Source organism: Callospermophilus lateralis, chromosome 1 (assembly GCF_048772815.1).
Source record: "Callospermophilus lateralis isolate mCalLat2 chromosome 1, mCalLat2.hap1, whole genome shotgun sequence".
Lineage (NCBI taxonomy): Eukaryota > Metazoa > Chordata > Mammalia > Rodentia > Sciuridae > Callospermophilus > Callospermophilus lateralis.
In genome coordinates, this window is record NC_135305.1 from 189,354,834 (window position 1) to 189,365,396 (window position 10,563).

General features: G+C 36.0%; 1 non-coding gene across 1 annotated transcript; it reads left to right on the forward strand.

Moving 5' to 3' along the window:
* The first annotated feature begins 1,658 nt into the window (after positions 1-1,658).
* LOC143384470 (U6 spliceosomal RNA) lies at positions 1,659-1,765 on the forward strand. Its single transcript, XR_013089337.1, has one exon. It is a non-coding gene; the product is annotated as a U6 spliceosomal RNA (small nuclear RNA).
* The last annotated feature ends 8,798 nt before the right edge of the window (positions 1,766-10,563 follow it).

Below are 10,563 nucleotides of genomic sequence, written 5' to 3' on the forward strand. Positions count from 1 at the left end.
CTCTTAATATGAATATGAATCTTGTGCTTCCTACTTCAGGTTTTTGAAAGCTGGGAGTGGGGTGGGTTGTCTTGTACTTTCTAGAAAATACACATAGTTTGATTCTACAGTTAATCCTTTACAGGTCTTGTCCATTTGATGAAGGATTGCATGCCTTCTCACCCTAACCCACCAATTTTAAAAAAAACAAGAGCCATTTCCTTGTTATGGACAATTGGATTTTATTGTTTGAGAACTAGAAACCCAGAGGACCCTGGTGGAAGCCAGCTGCCATATAAGATGTCTAACGACACTGAGACCCACCACACTAGAGCGGAGATGTGTAGGCACTGCGTTGATAGCCCAGCTCAGTCCCAGACGACAGCCAAACAAATGGCATGCCATGGAGTGGCTGTCTCCCAAATCTAGCTAGGACAAGCATGGATGACAGCAGTTCCAACTGATATCTGACTGCAAGCACAGAAAAAAAAAAAAAAAAACCATAACTAAGAACCGCCCAGTTCACCATTTGCCCAGAGAGAACTTTGGAGCTTCTCCAGACCCCATGCAAGTTAAAAGGTTGGTGAAGAGTCCAGGAAGGGTTGATGCTGGTGGTAGGAATATTTGTAATTTATAAGCCCATAACAATCTCAAACATAACACCCACGTTTCTGTACTTCAAGGCACAATCAGTGGCACCTTCATGTTGCCCATGAAGTCCATTAGAGTGTCGTTGGCATTTTGTGATGAATTTTCCTTGGAGGCTTCCCTCCAACTGAACTGGCCCATGAATGCCCATGACCCCTCCTGACCCTGTGCCACCTGAGTCCTGACGCAATTGCTCTCTTCGTATCCCTTTCAGTCGTCTCTCCTTCCTGAGTTTGAATCTTGCTGTTCAGTGATCTTTATTATTCTTATTACTTGACTAATTATTTACTAAATTCACTTCTTTTCTTAAATACTCCCAATATTCCCATTTAAATTACATCATGATTGGTTATAGACATTTTATTTAGAACAAATTTACAGAATGGTAATTGTTGAAAATCTGGAGGAAAGGAAAAAATAACCCTATAATTTTATTTTCCATTTGGAGAAAGTATTGTTTGCAGATTTCCACGGAAATACAAAAGTAATGTACTTTGGTTGAACCAAGTAAGATGGGTGCAGCTAAGTGATGGTTGGGGTGTGAGGGGGTCACTCACCTCCTCCAGGAAGGTACCTTTTTCAGGCCATCTGCAGGACTAGAAGTCTTCCCTCTGCTCATTACAAGTCTTGTATAGACTTATCTTTGAAATCTCAATGTATAGACACCCTGTCAAAAGTAGTTCTTTCTCACTTTGCAACTGCTAGAAGAAATGGGCCAACACTCTATCATATAGGGACAGGCATTGACTTCCTTAACAAGATGCCTGAAGTTCAAGAAGTAAAACCAAGAATCAATGATTAGGGTGGCATCCCATTAAAAAGCTTCAGAACAGCAAAGGAAATGATTAAGAGCATGAAGAGAGAGTCTACAGAAATGGGAGAAAATCTTGCCAGCTGATCCTCTGATAGGGGTTTAATATCCAGAATGTACAGAGAATGCAAAAAAAAACTTAATACCCAAAACCCCACAAATAACCCAATCAGTAAATGGGCAAAGAAATAAACAGGAACTTCTCAAATGAAGAAAACAAGTGCTCACTTTGGCAGCACCTATACTAAAATTGGAACGATACAGAGAAGATTAGCATGGCCCCTGCTCAAGGATGATATGCAATTTCGTGAAGCATTCCACATTTTTATAAAATTTTCTAAGAAATGATTTGAAAATGAAAATTTATTATTTGCATTGCTATCCAATCTGGTTAAAGGTTGTCTACGTTGTTTTGTTTCTAATCCATTTTTAACATGACAGACATGGCTGATAATCAGAGAGACTTTCAGATCATTAAAATGTATTTAAACCCTTGAGGGTTATGATGGATTCATAGAGTACAAGATGGTGATATTTACTTGGATTATGTGTAGATCCAATAAAAATGAAATATAACTTTAAGAACATTGAACAAAAAAGAAGAGACACAAATGGCCAACAAATATATGAAAAATTATTCAACATCTCTAGCAATCAGGAAAATGCAAATCAAAAGTATACTAAGATTTTATCTCACACCAGTCAGAATAGCAAATATCAAAAAGACAAATAATAATAAATGCTGGTGAGGATATGGCAAAAACCATATATTGATACATTGTTGGTGGGACGACAAATTAGTACAACCATTTTATAAAGCAGTATGAAGGTTCCTCAAAAAAACTCAAAATGGAGTCACTATATAACCTAGCTATCCCACTCCCTGGTATCAGCACACTACAGGGATAGATCACATTAATGGTTATGGCAGCACAATTTATAATTGCCAAGTTATGGAACCAGCCCAGGTTCCCATCAATAGATGAATGGATTAAGAAATTGTGGTGCTGAGAATTGAACCCATTCCACTGACAACTAAAAAATAAATATTAAAAGAAATTGTGGTATATATACACAATGGAGTTTGACTCAGCCATAAAGAAGAATAAAATTTTGGCATTTACTGGTAAGTGGATGGAAATAGAGAATACTATGTTAGACAAAATCAGCCAGATTCAGAAAATTAAAAGTTGAATGTTTTCTCTGATACACAGAAGCCAGCTCAAAGTAAGGGGAAAAGTTATGTGTGCTGGGGGTGGATACCAAAAAGATACAGGGAAGATCAGTGAAGAAGATTAAAAGTGGGGAGAGGGATGGGAAAGTGAAGGAAATATGAAATGAATTTAACAAAATCATGCTATGTGCATATATGAATATACCACAGGGAATTTCACCTTTATGTGTGTGTAGAAGATACCAATCAAAACAACAAACAAACAAGGGAAGATGGGTAGGGTAGGAGAATAGGGGGAGAGAGAAGGGGGAAGTGATGGGGGATGGAGACTAAAATGGAGTAAATCAAATTCCATGCATCTATACTTTCGTCAAAATGAACCCAATTACTATGTATAATACAATCTCTAATGAAAAAGTAGGCCTTTCTCTATTATTGTTTTTTGGGGGGGATTTAATTTTTTTTAAAAAAAATTTGTTTTAATTAGTTATTCATGACAGTAGAATGCATTTGTGCACTTTGATATATCATACATAGGTGGAATATAATTTCTCATTTTTCTGAGTGTACATGTTGCAGAATCATATTGGTCATGCAGTCACATATATACATACAGTAATAATGTCTGTTTCATTCTACTATCTTTCCTATCCCCACATCCCCTCCCCTCCCATCACTTCCCTCTACCTAATCTAAGGTGACACTATTCTTCCCTAGTGCCCCCCACCTTATTGTGAATTAGCATCTGCATATTAGAGAAAACATTTGGCCTTTGGTTTTATAGGATTGGCTTATTTTGCTTAGCATGATATTTTCCTCTGTTATTGTTTTTGTTGGGTGAATCTCATTTTGCCATCCACCAAATCCGCAATACCATGTAGCCACTTTAAGACTCTTATTGTCCTGCATGTAATTTGGAGATGATAATTGCAAAGTTTCAAATTTCATATACAACGCCACACATAGTAGGTAGCTAGCACACATAGTAGGTAGTTAGCACATCCTGACATTCTGTCATTCTGTGGTTGTTATGAATCAAATATAAGCATTTAGCTCAAATTTTTATATAGAGCTTGCTATTTCTCCCTAGTTAGTTAACTATAACAAATCAGATATGCAAAAATGCATAAAATTTCATTTTATTGACTTTTTTGTAAATTTCATCATAAATAGAATAATACTGTCTGTTCTATTTTGTGTTTAGCTTTGTATATTTATAGAATTTATCCATTCTTTTTTAAAAAGCTGTGCTAAGTTTGATCAAGAAAGAAGTATTTTTCACAAAGGTATCTCTTCATCCTCCCCCAAACCTATCCAGTTTTTTCCCTTAAAATAGCCTAGGTAGACTAGCTGTTCCTCGTTCTCCCTTCTGACCCTTCTCCTGGTTGCTGGCTCTGTGATCCACTCCTCTTCCTATTGGCCATTGGTGGAGCCTGCTCATCATACCTGGTTACATCATCTCAGCCTGTCTCCATTTGGTAATGGCTATTAGATAATAGTCATGTTTTGTAAGTTAGCAGTCAAGCAGAAAGGAGCTCAGGGAAGTGAAATTTTCACAAGTCCAGTGGCAAGGGCTGTCTGTGATCCCCAAGGGGGAAAGTCATTCATTTATTTCTGCATTGCTGATTTCATCGTTCAGTTTGATTTCTTTAGGGAGTAGAGAGTGAAACGTCCCTCAGGGTCAAGTTTTGGAATATTTTTACTTTAATTACTACAGAAAAGGCAGAAGAAGCAAGAAAGCCTAAATTACATGAGAAATACATGTAACTGTTCTGTAATATGGCTAACATGACTCTTATGCTTTTGAAGACCTGGTGCCATTCTGACTACTTCATTCCATAGACATTTTGATATCAGTGTCTGATGTTGTTAAACACTTAAATCATATGACAAGTTGTTCCTGGATAAGCAAGAATTTTCTGACTGTAGATGGGCAACTCATAAATTTTCCTTTGATCGAGAGAGCTTATTGCAAATTAATTAATGAATTGGTATGAAGGTTGTATACATCAGAATTTTATATGTGAGTTTCACCAAGTTGAGCTGGCAGCCTTGGTCAGAAAGATTTTGCTACACTGGAATTTCTGGGTCTGCTAGGCTGAGGACCTGTTATTAAGATAAGGGTGAGTGACTTGGGGCAGTGGTGCACATCTGTAATCCCAGCAGCTTGGGAGACAGAGGAAAGAGGATCGAAAGTTCAAAGCCAGCCTCAGCAAAAGTGAGGTGCTAAGCAACTCACTAAGACAGTGTCTTTAAATACACAATATTGGGCTGGGGAAATGGCTCAGTGGTCTAGTGTCCCTGAATTCAATTCCTGGTACCCCACAAAAAAAAATGATAGGGGTGAGCTATTAATTTGTCCCAAGCAGTGCGCTGTTGAGGATGCTGTGGGGTACTTTCCAGATCCTCCATCAAGACTGAAGGATTTATTAATCCAACTTTGGGGGAGGTTGTCAGCTGTGACTTGTCTTTGGAATTGGCTCTGCTGCAGTCATGCCCCTTTCCAGGGCAGCTGACACCCAATACCTGGCCAGGGGAGGAGAGCAAAGGCATAACTCTCTTCTCCTAAGCTGATGCAACTCTGAATTTCAACTCCAAAGCTGCCTGTGGGGTCAGCCATGGCCTTTGTAGAGACTGCCTTTCAGCCTGATTTCTTCTGCACAGTCCTAATTCTTCTTCCCCCTTCAACAGGTGCTGATCTCGGGAGAACTTCCTAATCAATGTCTGGTAGTAGAGTCTATTTCCTGAAAAGTGTGTCCTTCCACAGTCCTCTACTGTTAACTGAGTTTTGCCCTCACCCTCATTCACAGGTCGAAGTCCCCACCCCTAAATGTAACAGTTTTGGACACAGAACTTTTAGGAGGTAATTAAGTCACATGCATAAATATAGGGTTCTACTCCAACAGGATTGGCATCCTTAGAGGAACAAGAAGAAAGAGCCTTCTTTATATATGCATGCACCCAGAAAAGCCACTGTGAGGACATGGGAAGAGAGCTTTCAGCTAGCACCCTAATCTCAGCCTCCCAGGCTCCAGAACTGTGAGAAATAAAAACCTATTGTTTTTAAATCTGCTCCACCTCTATGATGTTTTGTCATAGCAGCCTAAGCTGACCAATACACCCCGTCAGAATTTGTGTCTTCTTCAAACTTTGAGAGCAAAGATCCAAGCATAGCACTTCATGTCCTGGGAACTCTTAATTTTTACTGAGCAAACTATTTGTTGAAGTTCAGTACATATAAAGAAGAGTGCATAAGTTATAAGTGGAGACCTCAGTAGAGTTTTACAAAAATGAGCACAAATGTGACAGTGGCTGGTAGACCAAAGAACATGCTCTTCTTTCATTCCTGATATGGCTAATTTGTGTTCTCTTTATTTATTTATTTTTTTAAATTCTAGATTAATGTTTATATGTTTTGTTTATCTTTGTAAAAAACCAACTTTGATTTTTCTAACTTCCCCTGTTGTCTCTTTTCCATTTTAATTCTGCTATTTTCTTCTTTTTTTCCCCTAGCTTCTTAAGGCAGAGCTTTATATCACTGATTTTAGATCTTTCTTTATTTGTAATATAAGCATTTACTACTATAAAGTTCCCTCTAAGTCAGGCGTGGTAGTGCACACTTGTAATCCCATCTACTCTGGAGGCTGAGGCAGGAGGATCTCAAGCTAAAGGCCAACTTGGACAATTTAGTGAGACCCTATCTCAAAATAAAAAAAATAAATAAAAAGGCCGAGGATGTAACTCAGTGGTAGAGAAACCCTTGATTCAACTCCCAGTACTTACAACAGCCAGTTCCCTCCAAGCACAACTTTAACGTGTTCCTCATATTTAATCTATTGCATTTTAATTGTAATTATATTCAATTTAAAATATTTTTAAAATTTCCCTTACAATTGTTTCTTTGACCCAAAGATTATTTGGAAACACAAATTTTGGATTTTCAAATATTTGAGGTTTTCTCCTATATGTCTTATTACTCACATCTAGGCTAATTTTCTTGTCAGAGAACTTAATCATTAAGATTTTACACCTTCGAAATTTATTTCTTTTTTTAAAGTAGTTTTTGTTTTTTAGTAGTGTAGAAGATGGTTCATCTTGTGAATGTACAATGTAAATTTGTGAAGAATTTACACCTTTCATAATTTTGTGTTGTGATGTTCTATGAATGCCAACTATAATAAAGTGGTTAGGAATGTTGCTCAGATTGTTTATAGTTTTCCTGATATTTTTGACTATTGTTTTAGTAATTTCTAAGCTGGGGGGAGTGTTAAAATCTTCCATTATGATGATGTAACTGTCTAGTTCTCACTTCAGTTCTGTCAATTTTTAATTCATGGACTTTGAAACTGTGATATTGGGGATTTACATATTCACATTTATTTTATCTTTCTAATAAGTTAGTGTTTTATTATTATCTTCCTTCTTTGTTACAAAGTTCAATTTATCTGGTATTAATAAAGCCACTTTGACCCTCTTAAGCTTAGTACTTTCATGGTAAATATTTTTTTCATCTATTTGCTTTTCCTCCATCTTGTATAGAGCAAGTATATTAAATAAAATTTAAATTTTATTTAATTCTTTCCCTCTAAACTGAAGTACTTATTCACTTAATATTTAAAATTAATGAATGATATGACAATTTAAACCTATCATTTACCACTTCATCTTCGTATATCTCCTTGGTTGGTTAGTTGTGATTTCTTCTTATGTATTTCATTGGAATTTTTAAATATTTTTATAATTCTATTTGAATAATTTTTAGCTATAATTTCCTAAGTTTAATTTTATTAGTTGTTCTAGCAATTACAATGAACATCTTTACCTTGTCACAGTCAATTGAGCATTGATTTTGCCCCAGTTTATGTAAAAATGTTAAAACCTTGCAATTGTTTATGCTCATTTATCTCCTTCCCAACATTAATGGTATAGTTTTCATATTATCACATCTAATTATGTCAAAAATTCCCAACGTATATAAATTTTAAAACTAAAACTATCACATGCTTTAGGAATTATTGAGAAGGAAATTTTTGTAATTCAGTTTCCAGTGCTCCTCATTCTTTTCTGGAACATTATATTTCTATTGGGTGTCATGTCTTTGAGTCTAAATGAATGGTCTTTCTAGTGTTCATTGTGAGGTAGGTCAGATGGTATTATAGATGATTTCCTTCATCTGCAAACATGTTTATTTTACATTTATTCTTCAAGGATATTTTTGCTGGTTATAAGAATCTGAATTGACAGTTTGTTTCTTTTATTTCTTAAAGATTTTGTTTTTACTCTCTTTTGATTTCATTTTTTTCTGATTTAAAGGCAGCAATATTAAAATATTTTTTCTATATGTAATGTCATTTTTCACTGGTTGGTATTAAGATTTTCTCTTTATCTTTAGAATCTAGCAGTTTGACCACTCTATACTTAGTGTGAGTTTTTTTTTTTTTTTTTTTTGTAATCCTATTTAAGCCATGCTAAACTTCTTGAGTCCATACACTTACATTTTGAGACTATTGTAAATGGGGTGGTTTTCCTTGCTTCCATTTCTGAGGATTTATCACTGATAATACAGAAATGCTTTTGATTTATGGGTGTTGATTTTATATCCTGCTACTTTGCTGAATTCATTTACTAGTTCTAGAAGTTTTCTGGTAGAACTTTTAGAGTCTTCTAGGTATGGAATCATATCATCAGCAAATGGTGCCAATTTGAGTTCTTCTTTTCCTATGTGTCTCCCTTTAATTTCTTTTGTCTGTCTAATTGCTCTGGCCAGTGTTTCAAGAACTATGTTAAATAGAAGTGGTGAAAGAGGGCATCCCTATCTTGTTCCAGTTTTTAGAGGGAATGCCTTCAATTTTTCTCCATTTAGAAGGATGTTGCCCTGGGGCTTAGCATAGATAGCCTTTATGATGTTGAGATCTGTTCCTGTTATCCCTAGATTTTCTAGTGTTTTGAACATAAAGGGGTGCTGTATTTTGTGCTTTTTCTGCATCTGTTGAGATGATCACATGATTCTTATCTTAAGTCTATTGATGTGATTAATTACATTTATTGATTTCTGTATGTTTAACCAACCTTGCATCCCTGGGATGAATCCCACTTGATTGTGGTACATTATCTTTTTGCTATGCTTTTGTATTCAATTTGCCAGAATTTTATTGAGAATTTTTGCATCTATGTTCATTAGAGATATTGGTCTGAAGTTTTTTATTCTTGATGTATCTTTGCCTGCTGTTGGAATCAGGGTGATATTGGCCTCATAGAATGTGTTTGGAAGTGCTCCCTCTTTTTTTATTTCCTGAAATAAATTGAATAGTATTGGTATTAATTCTTCTTTAAAAGGTCTTGTAGAACTCGGCTGTGTACCCATCAGGTCCTGAGCTTTTCTTGGTTGATAGACTTTTGATGGCATCTGCTATTTTGTCACTTGAAATTGATCTGTTTAAATTGCATAATCATCCTGATTCAATTTGGGCAGATTATATGATATAGAAATTTGTCAATGCCTTTGATATTTTCTATTTTATTGGAGTACAAGTTTTCAAAATAATTTCTAATTATCTTCTGTATTTCTGTAGTGTCTATTGTGATATTTCTTTTTCCATCATGTATGTTAGTAATTTGAGTTTTCTCTCTCCTTCTCTTCATTAGCATGGCTAAGGGTCTTTCAATTTTACCAAATTTAGAAACTTTTTAATCATTATTTCTTCAAATTTTTTCTGCTTTATTCTTTTTATTCTCTCCTCTTCTCTGGGACTCCAACAGTATGAAGGTACACATTTGTTGCATAGTCATGAAATTTCATTATGAAAATATACGTCTTCTGGGTATAGTGATGCACACCTGTTATCCCAGTGGCTTGGGAGGCTGATGCAGGAGGGTCGCAAATTCAAAGCCAGCCTCAGCAACTTGTCAAAGCCCCAAGCAACTCATAAAGACCCTGTTTGAAAATAAAATACAAAATAGGGCTGGGGATGTGGCTCAGTGGTTGAGTACCTCTGTGTTTAATCCGTCCCCCAACAAATACATACACATACATGCACATAGACACACACACACACACACACACACACACACACACACTTACTTCTTTATTATAATATTAAAAGTTTGAATGTGTGTGCAATCCCTTTTCCTTCCACAGGTTAATGTTCTCAAGCCTTATAAATTGATAATGATATCTATCTATGTGCATATTTTAATTCTTGTAAAGGGGTCTCTTGTCTTTCTCATAAGTTATTATCTTCTCTTTGAACATTTTTCCATGTGATTGTAAGACTGGAAATTCTCTTGGGCAGATGTGCTACCAAAAGTGAGTACTGAGAGATTAACCAGGTGATATTAGAAATTAGAAGTGAATGGGGCTGAGGATGTGGCTCAAGCGGTAGTGTGCTCGCCTGGCATGCGTGCGGCCCGGGTTCGATCCTCAGCACCACATACAAACAAAGATGTTGTGCCTGCCGATAACTAAAAAATAAATATAAGAAAAAAAAAAGAAATTAGAAGTGAATTTAGACAACACTTTTGATGTGGGAGCTACTCAGACGTCCAGGTAATAGCTAATCAGACTGGAGGAAACTCTACTGTCTTTTGTTTAAGAAGTTGGAGTATTTGATATTTCATGTTCTCGTTTTTATGATACTGGGGATGAAACACAAGGCTTTGTGTGTGCAAGGCAGGAGCTACACCACTGAGCTATACTCCAACCTTTGTTCTCTCCATCAGACAAAATGATCATATCTCAACATAATATTTCCATTTTGAATCAAAGGAAAGTATAGTGGTAGCATGTACTGACTGTGGTCCAACTAGGTTTATGATGGCATTATCACAGAGAGAAAGAAAATTTTGGAGTGGTAAGCTATGGCTATATCATTCTACTGCTTCTTTATCAAATTATTAGAAAAATGGGAACCTAACTCAGTTTATGTACTTTTTTTTAAGGAAATTCCATTCC